Here is a 17,577-nt window from a genome sequence, read left to right as displayed (position 1 = left end):
CCTGAGTTAGGTAACCCAATCACAGAAGAACTCACACAGTATGTACTCACTGATAAGTGGATATTTGCCCAGAAACTTAGAATACCCAAGATACAAGATACAAGTTGCAAAACACATGAAATTCAAGAACGAAGACCAAAGTGTGGAGAGTTTGCCCCTTCTTAGAATTGGAAACAAAACACCCATGGAAGGAGTTACAGAGACAAAGTTTGGAGCTGAGACGAAAGGATAGACCATCTAGAGACTGCCACACCCAGTGATCCATCCCATATCAGCTTCCAAACGCTGACACCATTGCACACACTAGCAAGATTTTGCTGAAAGGACCCTGATGTAGCTGTCTCTTGTGAGGATATGCCGGAGCCTAGCAAACACAGAAGTGGATGTTCACAGTCAGCTACTGGATGGATCACAGGGCCCCCAATGGAGGAGCTAGAGAAAGTACCCAAGGAGCTAAAGGGGTTTGCAACCCTATAGGTGCAACAACAATATGAACTAACCAGTACCTCCAGAGCTCATGTCTCTAGCTGTATATGTATCAGAAGATGGCCAAGTCAGCCATCAGTGGAAAGAGAGGCCCATTGGTGTTGCAAACTTTATATGCCTCAGTACAGGGGAACGCCAGGGCCAAGAAGTGTGAGTGGGGGGGTAGGGTAGTGTTGGGGGTATGGAGGTCTTTTGGTGTAGCATTGGAAATGTAAATGAAGAAAATACCTAATTAAATTTTTAAAAAATGGGGGTTTAGGGTACAGACATAGTCAGCAGTCTTTACCTATGTCCAAAGCTGGAAAGAACCCAGAGGTCCTTCAATAGAGAATTGGATACAGAAAATATGGTACATTTACACCATCGAATACTACTCAGCTACTAAAAACAATGAATTCATGAAATCTTAGGCAAATGGATGGAACTAGAAAATATCATCCTGAGTGAGGTAACCCAGTCACAAAAGAATACCCATGCTGTGCACTCACTGATAAGTGAATATTAGCCCAAAAGCTTGGAATACCTGATACAATTCACAGATGATATGAAGCTCAAGGAGAAGGAAAACCAAAATATGGAGGTATCCAGAGGGGAAACTGGGAAAGGGGATAACATTTGAAATGTAAATACATGAAATATCTCATATTTTTTTTAAAAAAAAAAAAAGAATAGTTAAGGAATAAATGCACTCCTTCTAGCATGCCAAATACTGATGGGCAGTCCTGGACCTTTACCCCAAATGATTATCAAAAGAATTCCTGGAGAGATTGGAGTTGGGCTTGCCACCTTAGAGGATCATATTCATAGAGTATAAAGATGAGTTAGTTTGGGCCAATGAGTTGGATGACCCTAGTTGGTGAGTTTTGCTTTTGTTGTTTTCTTTTGTTTTGTTTTTGTTTTCTTGGATAGTAAATTTTTTATAGGTCTTGACTATTTACATATAATCTGACTCCACAAGTTTTACTGATTCCCTAGTAATGATCTCCAGTTTCTTCCCAGGCCCTAATCATTATAAATATGGGATTTATTGCCTGGGATCACAGGTAGGTGATGATGGTTTTCTTTCTAAGGTTGTGAAAAAGTCAGTGTGACCCCAGGAGTACTCAGTTTCACAATCCCAATGAGCACAATGATCTTGCTTGGATCTTGGAAGGTTGCAAGGGGGTGGGGTTTATCAGGCAGGAAGGCATAGTAGTGGGTAGAACAGAGTCCCTTTTGTCAATAGTAGACCCACATCCCCAGAGTGGGCTCCTTTACTGTCCCTCTTTCTAATTATCTCTGGATGTAATCTTTAAAGAAATCTCTCTGCAAGGTGGGCTAGGTTTCAGTAAATTGATTGGCTATGAGTTCCCTGGATTTGGTCATTTTTAAATTTTCATACCCAGGTGCTTGGTTTACAGAGACTATGAGCCTTTTTCACGGAGAGACAAAGAAGACAAAATAGGACAATCATCGTCATAAGGCCAGCATCGTCTTATCTTTAGCAGTTGGAGGACCTGGTTTCCATCCACCAATCACTGTCCTCTGTACCTTCCTTCAGCTGTGTATGGTGGACCCATGGGTTGGGTTGACACCAGTGACCTTCACAGCTACACAGTGTTGTAAGGACCACAGAATATGAGCCTTTTCACATTAGCTTTAGGCTCCAGGTCAGGATTCTCTTTACCCACACAAGAACAATGGGCTGGAACTTGTAATCAGGCTCAGACACAAGGCAAGGACATGGCTATTCAAATCATCTGATGAGGTCCTTTGGACTTATTTCAGGCTCTTTACAGACTTGAGTATGGAATGGTTCGTAAATTCTGCCTTATTAACATCTCTTAGCTTAGGGAGAATGGGAGGCTCCCCTGCATGATTTGAAATGAGGTCAAACCTTACAGAGATGGGGTACACTTGTCCTTTAGGAAGGCAAATGGTAAGCAAGTAACCCAATTTTTACTAGTCTCAAAAACATGATTACTGTGGCCTCCCTTCCCCCAGCCTGGAACCTGCCTGCTCTAGGGTGGAGCTACCGGCTCATTCGTCCTGCCACGCCCACTGCTGGAACCTGACTCTGCTGCCTGGAGGCACACACGTGTTCGTCCTGCTACTGGACCCTGAGTTACTTGGCGGGAAATTGGGTTCCCTCCCCCCTCCTTTATAAACTGAGTGTCTGGAAATATTAAATTGAGTCTTGATCAGAGTTTTGTCTTGACTTCATTCTTCTCTTCCGCCCTATCTAGTTACCTCTCTTTGCAGGGAACTGCCATTCTCAGTGAACCGTTCGTGTTGTGGACCGCGGGCGGGCCGCAACAGATTACTTAAATTTTCCTTTAAGGGATTATTCATTCTTTTTAACCTGTCCTGAGATTTGTTACCTATAGGCACAATGTAGTTTTAAAATTAACAGTCAGGAGCTTTGTCAGACTTTTGTTGTCTCCATTCAGTCACATGTGCTATCACGAATGCAGAGAATGTATCTATGAAAACTAACAAATAGTTTATAACTGGACTTTCGCTACTTTATAGGTTATTCTTTCTTCTACCATTATTCACCCATCTCTCACCCTTTCAACCTCCTAACACTAAATATGAGAGAAAAAGAATAAAGAGGAAAGGGGGACAATGGATGCTATCCTTAGTCTACTTCCTACTAATTAGGAGTGTTGAGTTCCTTGGGGCAAGTTTAATCTTCTCCATCAGGATAACTAATTACTTCATGTTGTTTCTTCTTAGTGCATGACTACTTAACAAACAGTAACCAACAGTAACCAACCAACAACCCACAACCAACAACAACAACAACCCTGCCAATCCAGGCCCTAGCATTTATATACCCTTTCAGAAATCCCCAGAACTCCGAACATCACAAAGCACAGAAACTATCTGTACCTGGCAAAATTACACCTCCAGCAAAGCACAGGGAAAATCAGTCAGCTGCTGTGGACAGTCTAAAGCAGCTCTATAACCCATACCTGGGATTAAAAGAAATTATATTCCTGTAATATTTCTTTGTTTTCCAAACAAACTAGAACTCCAAAATTGCCATTGCAATACTTACACCCAAGGACCATGGGCATCATCCTAGTAAGGTCTACTTGCTAATGTTCTACAGGAGTACTTCTCAAGCATTGATACTCTTGGGGATTTTTTCCCTCTGAGATTCATTTTAATACAAGTGGCATATCTGGACAAAATGTCTTTGGCAAGAATGACTAATTGAGGGATGTAACATCTGTATGTGAGAAACTCAACAATGGTGATGCTCCCAGATAGAGTTTGGTGAACATTTGTCTTTCAAAAGTTATAGAGAATATAGGTCTTCTGTTAGGCAAGAACCACCATCCACTTGTCTCCTATGTGACAATTTTTCTCTCTGTTCACTATTTTTTAACGTGTGTAGTTTGGGTGCTGGAAAAATCAGGGTTTGGGCAGAGTTAGAAACATCTGAAGAGTCCTGACTGGTTCTAGTATTATCATCTAGACAGACAAATATGCCCTCCTATTTCCTTGGACTTCCAGGGAATCCTGTTTTTGATGCCATATGCATAGTGAAAAATGGCTATCTCTTCTGGTCAGGGCCAATATCTAGAGCCAAGATATTTCTTTGGCCAACGTAAGAAGTCACTTTTCTTGAGAGAGGGACCTTAGGACGAGGGCTGTGGAAAATGCATGCCAATTCAGGTCAACCTTTTGTTTTTCTTTTACACAGTTACAGTTATTATGAACCTTTTGAGCAATCTCTAATAAATGGGACCTATTTATACCCTCAAATTCTTTTCAATTTTGAAGTTTTCTTTTGGTTTGGTTTGGATTTAATGTCTGGGGTTGACTGCATAACAAAATCTATACTGGCTGTTTGCTGTATTTTTGGCGCACCTTGGTTTATGGGGATAAACACCTGGCAGGCCTCACAGAAGCACTCAAGGAACCCATCAGGTGATTCTTGGGGCTCTTGTAGAACCTCACTCACCTAAGACAGATTGTCAGTTTGGAGTTTTTGTTATTGGTGGTGGTGATGGTTGTGGTGGTGGTGATGGTGGTTTGGTTTGGTTTTATTGTTTGTTTTGTTTGTTTTTGTTTATAGACGTTGTCTTTAATCCTCCCAAATGGACCTGGTAAAGATTGGCCAGAGCCTCCTTACCTTTGTCAGTGTTGGGGGTCCCAGTCAGGTTGGGCAGAGGAAAATCCACTCTATTCATTCAGTATTGTTCTCAAGTTATTCTTCGCCCCAAGAGCAGCTTTTCTACTCTCAATCCAAATCCTGTCCTGCTCCTCAGCCAGGAAGAGTAGGTCCAGGAATTGTTGGCAATCATCTCACATTGGCTGGCATTGGGGACAGGTAAAGATACTTTTCTTAAGTACTTCCATTTTGACTTCAGACTTCATTTTACCTATAGGGTGGAACAAAAATTATGTTCCTGGCCCTTGGAGGAACTGAGGACTTTCCAGAAGCTGACCAACCCCCTCTCTAAGCAGCAGTAGTTACCTAAAACATAATGCCTGTTCCTAACAATGGAAAGAACAAATGAATCTGATTGGCTAGACGAAAGCACTTACATTCAATGTCATTTGAATTGTCATGGAACCTTGGGCAAGTCGCTAATCTCCAAATTTTGATTGGTAAAAAATAACTGAAACTTGGCTCAGATGCTTGCGGGCTTTATGCTGATAAACTCTGCTTCAGTCACTATTCAGGACTGCCAGAAGAAACATGGCTCCCAAGTCCTTGTCTGGTGGCTTTAATTGATTAGAGACACTGCTTATTTTGTCTGAATAATAAAATATAGAGCTCGTGTCTCTAGCTGCATATGTTGCAGAAGATGGTCTAGTCAGCCATCATTGGAAAGAAAGGTCCCTAGGTCTGGCAAACTTTATATGCCCCAGTACAAGGGAACACCAGGGCCAAGAAGTGGGAGTGGGTGGGTAGGGGAGCAGTGGGTGGAAGGGTATAGGGGACTTTTGGGATAGCATTTGAAATGTAAATGAAGAAGATACAAATAAAAATTTGTAAAAAGAAAATATCTAATAAAAATATATTTTGCTATCTCATGAGCCCACTGTTGTATTCTCTCTCCTTCCTCGTGGCATACAATGGACATGATGTTACACAGGTATGTGTAAAAGACAGTTTCCAGGGGACTAATTAGAGCCTGAAACTTTTTTAGAAAATGGCAGGTTATGAGTTTTTCAATTACACAGATTATTGATTGAAAAGATGGCATAAACCATGAAAAGGTCGAGGGGGAAAACCTTTTAGTTTTGAGCCCACTAAGGTTACCTCCCTCCGAAAGAGGACAAGAGCTGCCTCTGCCCCAGGAAAATTCTTCCCAGAGCTCCCATAAGCCAGAGTCATTCTGCATGACTCTGATGAGATGAGGCCCGAGGCTTAAGAGTCTACCCTTCTGACAGCATGGCTTGGGGAGCCATTTCTCCCTCTCTGGCAGAGTTGGGTCAGGCTGGGGCATATAAAAGGGAAAGGTCAGTGTCTTCTTGGCCGAGAGAACAGGCAGATGTTTGAGTTTCTCTGAGTGACCTGACTAAACAAAGACTAGGGTCCCCCACAAGAGTGCATATGCCTTTAGTCAGGAGAGTGGGTCTTACACCAGAGACCAGACTGGTAAACAAGGGAAAACTGGTTGTGGCCTTCAGGATCTTCAGTCCACATGTTCCAGGTAGCCTGAATCAGGTTCAAAGATCCTTCACAAGGCTACCCAATTCCAAAAGAGGACCAATCATTTTCACAGGTCAGAAGTTTTTTTTTGGGCAAGAAACAGATACCATATTCATCCTCATCTACAGAATTCTCCTTGAACTGCTTTAATATCCATTCCAACAGTATCTTGGACCTATTCCTCCAACCAACAGAACTGACAGGAACACACAGACAGGCAAAACAGGAAAGACAACCAGATATGCCGAGCATATAAACTTAAACCAGGTTATGTGACATTTCATGCAAACCCTAAACACCAGAAATAGGGCCTCATCCACTCTTTCTTCAGTGCTTTACTTAAAAGGTATCATAAACAGATTTGTCTCTGAAGAAAACAGATTTAGGCAAATTTCTTCAATTTCTTCTTTTAGGATGGAGGCATCAGGAACCTCTAGAGCAGTAGGACTAGAGGTGGTAGAAGGTTGTTGGGCCCTGAAAAATCTCAGAATATGCATCTCCTAGGAACTATTCATGTCCTAAGCTATCATTCCAGAGGGGATCTGAGACCACTAGTGCCCCAGGTTCACAGTCTCTGAGGAACTAGCTGCAGACTCAAAAATGGAGGTGAGCTCACTAGAGTCCATGATAAGGACACTCTTAAAGCCAAAAAGAAAGTCTTTATTGCCAACCAGAGCCTGTATAGGGAAACATGGTCAAATAATGTAACCCAAAGCCTTACAGCTTTCTGTCTTTTAAACACACACACACACACACACACACCATAGCCTTGTTGTCATACTCCAGTTATCAAGAATCAGGACTTCAGAAACCAAAAAAAAAAAAAAAAAAAAAATGTTATAGTACATTTGTGGACATTTTGCTCATGGACTTTCCTATAACTATGGCCTAAGTCTTTCTTCCTGTTTTGGAAGGCGTTAGAGGTCTAAGTGTTGGCTTTTAACACTAGCATAGTGTCCCTAAGTAAAGATAGCCATTGTGAAGTCTGGGAGTCTGTTACAGAAGGAGTCTTAGAGATTCTGTGGAAGCACTTTATGGGTTTCTAAAAGATAAAAGCATTTGCCACTTAGAACTATAGATTTTACATGTATTTCTGATTTGTACTGTATTGTGGCATCCATATTGCAAAATACACATGATATCAAAATGTCAATACTCATTGCACATTTTGCATAATCATCAGACTTATTGCATTGAGTGACCTTCCTTTCATCTATAGATAAGGTCTGACTAATACACCCAAGAGTGGAGATTATACACTTCCCACAGCTCATATAGCTACTGTGTGGCAGAGTCAGTAGTAAAGCTAAATTTGCTTGACTCCGGAGCTGGACTTTTAACTATGTAGTAGTGTTTATAAATAAATGTAGTTTCAGTTGATGTGGTATTTATCTTTTGGATGGATAGATCCTGAAGCACTGTTGTATCTTCCTTCTCGGAATTTATGTCACTTAGATACATAATACCTGTGCTGCTCTCACACAAAAGAAAAGAGAATGAGCTCCAATAAATATCTGTTCAATGTAGAGACAAATAAATAATCCAAAGCAAAATGAATTGCCCCACTCCATCCTGAACCCTGGGTTACATTTTAGAAGATACATAACTATCCACACCTTGAAATATTAAAAAAAAAAGACACCTTCAAATAAACGTAACAAAGTACACTTTTTATAGGCAGCAACTCTAAGACTTATTGCCAATTGCAACCAACTTTACTCATCAGAACAGAGGAAGAAAAAGGTTTTAAGTCCCACTGCTGTAGAAACAAATGTTATTTAATACTTCTTGAAAATTTTAAGCAATCTTAAAAATCTCAGGTAAAAAAATAATTCATGCATTGGTATTTTAAATGAGAGTAAGAAATAATATCTGTTCGTACCAAGTGTCAAGGCTGTGATTTTCCAATAGTTTGCATTCCTCAAACTAAAATGCTATCTACATCTCACTGCTGGTGGATGGAAAGATTGTGAAAGAAAATTGGGCATAATCCATCAAAATCACACCCTCTGCCAACTTTAACTACTCACTCACTGCAGCACAGGAACTAGGTAAAAATTTATGGGAAAATGTTTAAATCAGAACTGACTGCTGCTGATGGATGACTCCCAGAGGAATTAACTCTTTCCCCCTTTGATTTAAGTCCTCACACAGCATTGGGCATTTGTATTCATTCTTCTCCAGCAGCCCAAAGCAAAGGTTAATGTCTTTCAGTAACTAAAGTACCTAGGTATGGAAGAAGATATGCCTTCTTCAAGTCTTCCTAGAAACTAGGGGGTACATCCCATGATGAACTTAAGAACACTGGCTCCAGGAAAGGCCATGTTACCTGAGGCAGGCCAGATAAGGCACTGGCACAGGGGTTGGGGTTTGCTTGCATTCTGATTTTAAAGCTCCTCTGGGAGGGGACAGATGGCTTAGCAGTACTAGATCTGCTCTTAGGGTATATTGTATCACATCTCAGAAGTTTATACAGTATACTTTGATCATGTTCACCCCCCTATACTTCTCCCAAACCTACCCGACCTCCTCACCCCTCCCTAACTTCCCAAATTCATGTTTTCTTCTTTTTCCTCTCTTTCTCTCATAATAACACACCAAGTCTAATTTGTGCTGATCACATACTTCTTCCTTTCACTGGAGAATGATATACCTACCAGGGGATATACCCAATCAATAAAGCAATTAATCAACAAATGAATAAATTTCTGCCTGCCTGCCACCTCAAAAACCATCAACTGAATATAATTCCTCCTGTAGGAGTAATGGCTCATGAGCCCCCCCCTCCATGCTAGAAGGTAGACAGCAAGACTTTGTACAGGCATTACATATTAGGACATAAAGAAAGTCTCAAAAAGTATAGGAAAATATCTTATATTCTATCTGATGACAATGGAATAAAGCTATAAGTCAGCAGGAGGAGAAACTATAGAAAATGTACAACTGTGATTAAGCGATAACTATTGAATGGTTCCTAGATCATCACAGAGATCAAGAAGGAAACATTTCTAGAACTAAATGAAAATCAAAACACAAAAGATCCAGAACTATGGGGCACAAAGAAGGCAGTCCTAATAAGAATGTTTATAGCTCAGAGCAAATACATTAAAAGTCCAGAAACATCTAACCACTATACCTAGCCAGATCCTACACATCCTTCTCCAAAGTCTAGCCCATTGAGTCTGCCTGATCCTCTCTTCCACTTACACTCTCTAACCCACCAGATGTAGCCTGCATTCCAAATCTATTGCCATGGCATAGTATGGCCATCCTATGTGCACTGCGACCAACTTTTTTTTTTTTTTTTTACTATTTTTATTAGGTATTTTCCTCATTTACATTTCCAATGCTATCCCAAAAGTCCCCCATAACCCCCCCACCCAACTCTCCTTCCCACCCACTCCCACTTTTTGGCCCTGGCATTCCCCTGTACTGGGGCATATAAAGTTTGCAAGTCCAATGGGCCTCTCTTTCCAGTGATTGCCGAGTAGGCCATCTTTTAATACATATACAGCTAGAGTCAAGAGCTCCGGGGTACTGGTTAGTTCATAATGTTGTTCCAACTATAGGGTTGCAGATCCCTTTAGCTCCTTGGGTACTTTCTCTAGGTCCTCCATTGGGGGCCCTGTGATCCATCCAATAGCTGACTGTGAGCATCCACTTCTGTGTTTGCTAGGCCCCAGCATAGTCTCACAGGAGACAGCTCTATCTGAGTCCTTTCAGCAAAATCTTGCTAGTGTATGCAATGGTGTCAGCGTTTGGAAGCTGATTATGAGATATATCCCTGCATATGACAGTCTCTGGATGGTCCATCCTTTCGTCTCAGCTCCAAACTTTGTCTTGTAACTCCTTCCATGGGTGTTGTCTTCCCAATTCTAAGAAGGGGCACAGTGTCCACACTTTGGTCTTCGTTCTTCTTGAGTTTCATGCGTTTGGCATATTGTATCTTATATCTTGGGTATCCTAAGTTTCTGGGCTAATATCCACTTATCAGTGAGTATATATTGTGTGAGTTCCTTTGTGATTGTGTTATCTCACTCAGGATGATGCCCTCCAGGTCCATCCATTTGCCTAGGAATTTCATAAATTCATTCTTTTTAATAGCTGAGTAGTACTCCATTGTGTAAATGTACCACATTTTCTGTATCCATTTCTCTGTTGAGGGGCATCTGGGTTCTTTCCAGCTTCTGGCTATTATAAATAAGGCTGCTATGAACATAGTGGAGCATGTGTCCTTCTTACCAGTTGGGACATCTTCTGGATATATGCCCAGGAGAGGTATTGCAGGATCCTCCAGTAGTACTATGTCCAATTCTCTGAGGAACCACCAGACTGATTTCCAGAGTGGTTGTACAAGCTTGCAATCCCACCAACAATGGAGGAGTGTTCCTCTATCTCCACATCCTCACCAGCATCTGCTGCCACCTGAAATTTTTATCTTAGCCATTCTGACTGGTGTGAGGTGGAGGCGACCAACTTATAAGCTCCTATCAAGACATGCCCTACCTGTACCCCCCCAACCTAGATACCCTCCACATACTACATCCAACCTTTTCACCCTGACATATCTACCCCTATACTCCATGTTTGGTCCTAGTGCACATCCTGCATACCAGCCAAAGTCCCTCTGTCCATCTGACTTTATTTCACATAAACTATTTATAACTTTCAGGCTAAATCCATTGTCATATGCTCTCTTCTGCTCTGCCTGCTCTTTTCACATGAAATACAGAAAGAAAAAAAGAAATCTAAATATCAGGATCTCATCACACACACACACACACACACAAAACCAAGCAATATGAATGATCAAGCCAATATCTTCTTTCCAAAACTTATAATTTCTATAAAAAATATTTGCCACTGAGAATTGTCTAGATGAAATCCAAGACACAGAATTTAAAATAATAAACAAATTATAAATTTCATCCAAAACTCCAAGAAATTTAAAGAAGTCAGAAAGAAACAGATCAATGAAATTAAGGAGAAAGAGATTAAGGAGAATAAATGCCTGAGTGATGGCCAAGAAAATGGAAAAATAAGCCTGGAATATTGACAAAGACAAGCCAAGACTTGAAAACAATAATGCAATAAAGAGATAAATGACTCAAGCTGACATGAAGATGTAATTTAAACAACTAAATTTAAATAAGCTAAATAGATCAATTAGAAAACTCAAAGGAAGGCCAGTTTAGAATGAATAAAATAGAAGATAAAATATTAGGACTAGAAGATAAAGTAAAATATCTAGACCAAACAAACAAGGAATATGAAAAAAGAAAAGAAACACACAAGGAACATACAGGAAATGTGGGACACCATGAAATGTTCAAACCTTAAAAAAATCAGCACAGATGAGGGAGAAGAAGCCCAATATAGAGGAATAGGCCAGATCTTTAACAAGATCATAGGGAAATTTTTTGGAACTAAGGAAAAATGCATCCATATAGCTACAAGAAGCACATAATAATAAGATGAGAAAGAAAAATCTCATTGCATGCCATACTTAGAACACTAAATATACAGAACAAAGAATGTATAATTGAAAGCTGAGAGTGAGAGGGAGGGGAAAGGGGGAGGGGAGGAGAGAGGGAGGAGGGAGGGGAGGGGGGAGGGGAGGGGGAGGGGGGAGGGGAGGGGGGAAAGGGAGAGGGAAGAGAGATCACCTGTAAAGGAAAACCCTAGAGCTGATTTCTAAATGGAAACTGAAATACAAAAGAACCTAGAACAACGCAAACCAAGTCCTAAGGACCAGAAAGGCTAACCTAGACTAATATGCCAGAAAGGCTAACCTAGACTAATATGCCAGAAAGACTAACCTAGACTAATATGTCCAGCAAAACTCTCTGCCTATTTGAAGGAGAAAGAAAAACTTTCCATGGCATAAACATCCTCAAAATTTTTGTAGGCAACAAAACAAACTAAGGAAAATACAAAAAGCAGTATCTCAGGCTTAAGACAAAAAGGAGCATAGCTTCAGCAAAATCTTGCTGGCGTCTGGGTTTGGTGGCTGATTATGGGATGGATCCCCGGATGGGGTAGTCTCTGGATAGTCCATCCTTTCATCTTAGCTCCAAACTTTGTCTCTGTAACTCCTTTCATGGGTATTTTGTTCCCTATTCTAAGGAGGAATAAAGTATCCCTCCCCCAATTGGTCTTCCCTCCTCTTGATTTTCTTGTGTTTTGCAAATTATATCTTGGTTGTTCTATATTTCTGGGCTAATATCCACTTATCAGTGAGTGCATATCTAATGACTTCTTTTGTGATTGGGTTATCTCACTAAGGATGATATCCTCCAGATACCCTGTTATAGCTGTCTCGTATGAGGCTATGCCTGGCAAATACAGAAGTGGATGCTCACAGTCATCTATAAGAAGGAACACAGGATCCCCAATGGAGGAGCTAGAGAAAGCACCCAAGGAGCTGAAAGGGTCTGCAACCCTATAGGTGGAACAACAATATGAACTAACCAGTAACCCCAGAGCTCATATCTCTAGTTGCATATGTAGCAGAAGATGGCCTAGTTGTCCATCACTGGGAAGAGAGGCCCCTTGGTATTGCAAACTTTATATGCCTCAGTACGGGGGAACACCAGGGCTAGAAGCTGGAGTGGGTGAGTAGGGGAGCAGGGTGGAGGGAGGGTATAGGAAACTTTCGGGATAGCATTTGAAATGTATATAAAGAAAATATCTAATAAAAATAAATAAATGAGGAAAAAAAGGAACACAGCTAACAGTTTGAAGGAAGAAACATAAACCATAATTATAAAAATACACTGAGAATGTAAACAACACTAAAAATCAACATAATTACTACAATTGACATACACATTCATTATTTTTTAATTGTTCTGTTTATTTTTATTAGATATTTTCTTCATTTACATTTCAAATGCTATCCCGAAAGCCCCCTATACCCTCCCCCTGCCCTGCTCCTCAACCCACCCACTCCTGTTTCCTGGCCTTGGCATTCTCCTGTACTGGGACATATGATCTTCACAAGACCAAGGGCCTCTCCTCCCATTGATGGCCAACGAAGCCATCGTCTGCTACATAGGCAACTAGAGACACAAGCTCTGGGGAGTACTGGTTAGTTGATATTGTTGTTCCTCCTATAGGGTTGCAGACACCTTTAGCTCCTTGGGTACTTTTTCTAGCTCCTTCATTAGGGCCCCTATGTTCCATCCAGTAGATGACTGTGATTTTGTATTTGCCCGGCACTGGCATAGCCTCACAAGAGATAGCTATATCAGGGTCCTGTCAGCAAAATCTTACTGGCATATGCAATAGTGTCTGGGTTTGGTGGTGGTATATGGGATAGATCCCTGGGTGGGGCAGTCTCTGCATGGTCCTTCCTTCTCTCTAAAACGTTGTCTCTGTAACTCCTTACATGGGTATACTCTCCTTCTTAGAATGGGGAACAATTATTTTTTTAAAGATTTTTTTATATTAGATATTTTCTTTATTTACATTTCAAATGTTTTCCCCTTTCCTAGTTTCCCCTCCAAAAACCCCCTATCCTCTCCCCTCTCCTCCTGCTTCTCAATTACCCACTTCCACTTCCTGGCCCAGGCATTCCCCGATACTGGGCCATAGAACCTTCACAGGACCAAGAGACTTTTCTCCCATTGATAACTAGGCCATCCTTAGCTACATATGCAACTAGAGTCACGAGTCCCTCCATGTGTTTTCTTTGATTGGTGATTTAGTCCCAGGGATCTCTGGGAGTATTGGTTAGTTCATATTGTTGTTCCTCCTAGGGGACTGCAAACCCCTTCAGCTCCTTGGGTACTTTCTCTAGCTCTTTCATTGGGGACCGTGTGCTCTGTCCAATGGATGACTGTAAGCATCCACTTCTGTATTAGTCAGGCACTGGCAGAGGCTCTCAGGAGACAGCTGTATCAGGCTCCTGTCAGCAAGCACTTGTTGGCATCTGCAATTAGTATCTGGGTTTGGTGGTTGTTTATGGAATGGATCCCCGGGTGGGGCAGTTTCTGGATGGTCATTCCTTCAATCTCTGCTCCACATTTTGTCTCTGTAACTCCTTCCATGGGTATTTTGTTCCCCATCCTAAGAAGGACTTTGGTCTTCCTTCGTCTTGAGTTTCATGTGTTTTGCAAGTTGTATCTTGGGTATTCTGAACTTCTGGGCTAATATCCACTCATCAGTGAGTGCATATCATGTGTGTTCTTTTGTGATTGGGTTACCTCACTTAGAATGATATCCTCCAGATCCATCCATTTGTCCAAGAATTTCATGAATTCGTTGTTTTTTATAGCTGAGTAGTACTGAATTCTGTAAATGTACCATATTTACTGTATTCATTCCTCTGTTGAGGAACATCTGGGTTCTTTCTAGCTTTTTGCTATTATAAATAATGCTGCTATGAACATAGTAGAGCATGTGTCCTTATTACAAGTTGGAGCATCTTCTGGGTATATGCCCAGGAGTGGTATTGCTGGATCTTCTGGTAGAACTATGTCCAATTATCTGAGGAACTGCCAAACTGATTTCCAGAGTGGTTGTACCAGCTTGCAATCCAACCAACAATGGAGGAATGTTCCTCTTTCTCCACATCCTCGCAAGCATCTGATGTCACCTGAGTTTTTAAGATTTATTTATTTATTTTATGCTTGTGAGTACATTGCTGCTCTCTACAGACATACCAGAAGATCCCATTACAGATAGTTGTGAGATACCATGTGGTTGCTGGGAATTGAACTCAGGACCTTTGGAAGAGCAGTCAGTGCTCTTAACCACTGAACCATCTCTCCAGCCCCCTACACAATCAATTATAGCTAAATGTTAGGGGCCTCAATTCTCAAATCAAAAGGCACAAACTGACTGACTAGATCAAGAAAAAGATCCATGTGATATAACAAGAATTCATCTTTGTGTTGAAGATAGGCATAAACTCTGAGTAAAAGGATGGACAGAAATATTCCCATCCAATGTGACTACAGAGCAAGCAGACATAGATATCTTAATATCTGACAAAATAAATAACACCTACCTAAAACTAATCAGAAAAGATAAAGAGGGACAGTTCATTCTGATCAAGGGAAGAGTTAACAAAAAAGATAGTACTATCCTAATCATACATGTACCATGCTTTGGTAGACCAAATTTCAGAGAACGTACTACCAAATTTAAAGACATAGAACATAGTAATAGTAATAGACCAATTTAATACCGCACTTTTTTCAGTCATCTAGGCAAAACATAAACATAAATATCAGAGTTAAATGACATTATACACCAAATAGTCTTAACAGATGTTTATAAAATATATACAGTCTACTTGGAAGGATATGGGAGCTTATTTAAAATCGACTGCATCTGAGACAGAACATAAATATTAACAAACTTAGAATGAATGAAATACTCCATGTCTCCTGTCTTATCATAGTACAATAAAAATTACAACTGACACCAAACAAATCTCTAGTAAATACACAAAATCATCACTGAGCAATGAATGGATCAGTCAATAAAGAAATCAAGAAATAATTTTAAAATCTCTTTAACTAAATGAAAGTACAATGCAGCAAAACCTTTTGGACACATTGAAAGCAGCTGAAAGAGTGACATGTAAAGCACAAAGTACCTACATTTTAAAAAATCATTAAGAAACAAAACAAATAAATGACTGAATGATGGAACTCTAAACTGTGGTAAAAGAAGGAGGAGGAAGAGGAAGAGGAGGAGGAAGAAGAGGAAGAGGAGGAGGAAGAGGAGAAGGAGGAAGAGGAGGAGGAAGACAAATCCAAACCCAGTTTACAGCAAGAAATAATAAAAATCAAAGAGAAAAATAAAGAAATAGCAAAACAATACAAATAATCCACAAATCTAAGAGTTAGTTCTTTGGAAGAGAAACAAGATTAACTCTAATCACAGCTAACTAAAATAAGGAGAGGACACAAAGCAAAATAATTGGAAATGAAGAGGGCAACATTATAAGGGAACCCAGAGAAAGTTCTAGTGTTATAAAGGAACACTTTAAAAATCTGTATTTCACTAAATTAGAAAAGCCTAAAAAAATGGATGAGTTTTCAGAGTTCAGCCAAACCATCAAAATTAAACCAAGAAGTCAACAATCTAAACAGGCCCATAACAAATGAGATTGAAATAGTAATTAAAAAAAAAAAAAAAAAAAAACAACAACAACAACAAAAAAACTTTCCAACTTAAAAAAAAAAAAAAAAAAAAAAAAACAGTCTAGGGCCAGATGGATTCACAGCAGAATTCTACCAGACTTTCAAAGGAGAGTTACAGCCAATCCTTCTTAAACTATTCAAAAAAATAGAAACAGAAGGAGCACACTCAAACTCTTTCTATGAAGCCTGAATTACTCTAATATCATGACCAGGTACAGACATATCAAAATGAGAAAACTACAAGCCAATATCCCTGATGGGCATAGATTTAAAATTACTCAATAAAGTACTTGGAAGCAGAATAGAGATATATAAAAAAGATTACCCACTATGACCAAGTTGGTTTTATCCCTAAAATGCAGGGAGAGCTCAATATACACAAGTCAATGAATGTAATAAACTACACAAATGGATTTAAAAACAAAGACTGCCTGATTCCAATAGATGCAAAAAATTAAAAGTCCTAGAGAATGCATGACTAAAGGGAATATACCTCAACATAATAAAATCTGAGAATAAAATATAAGAAACTCGCAATCCTAAATTGAGAAAATTTTTTTTTTTTTTTTTTTTTTTTTTTTTTTTTTTTTTTTTTGGTTTTTCGAGACAGGGTTTCTCTGTATAGCCCTGGCTGTCCTGGAACTCACTTTGTAGACCAGGCTGGCCTCGAACTCAGAAATCTGCCTGCCTCTGCCTTTGAAAAAAAAAATTTGAAGCAATCCCACAGAAGTCAAGGACCTCTACCCCTTTTCAATATTATTCATAAAGCACTAGTTAAAGCATCAAGGCAAGAAAAGTCAAACTACCTTTATTTGCTGATGACATGATACGACATATTAGAGATCCTGAAAGTACAACCATAAACTTTCTAGAAATAATAAACAAATTCAACAATGTGGCAGGATATGAAATTAACTTCCACAAATTAATCATTTTTCTATACACCAACAATAAATTCTGAAGAGATCAAGGAAAGATTCCTAGTCACAATAGCCTCAAATAAAATATTTAGGAATAAACTTAACAAAAGAACTTATATTCCTTTACAATAAAATAGAGAGAAGGTCAGGGAAAGAGGGAAACAACCAACAGTCCTGTTTAACTCTGACATCTATGAACCAAGTAGAGTACAAACATGGCACTATATATAACCCAAAGCATGAAGCAGTGGCAGGCATACTTTGGTGGTAACCAACAGCTCTTTAATTGGATTTAAGACACACTTAAAGAGAGTAAAGTCATGCACAGTACTGTAAAACTAGATGACTGCCCAGGACT

This window comes from Mus caroli, unplaced genomic scaffold (genome assembly GCF_978045245.1).
Source record: "Mus caroli unplaced genomic scaffold, Mus_caroli_1 scaffold_2, whole genome shotgun sequence".
NCBI lineage: Eukaryota > Metazoa > Chordata > Mammalia > Rodentia > Muridae > Mus > Mus caroli.
This window is presented reverse-complemented; position numbering follows the sequence as displayed.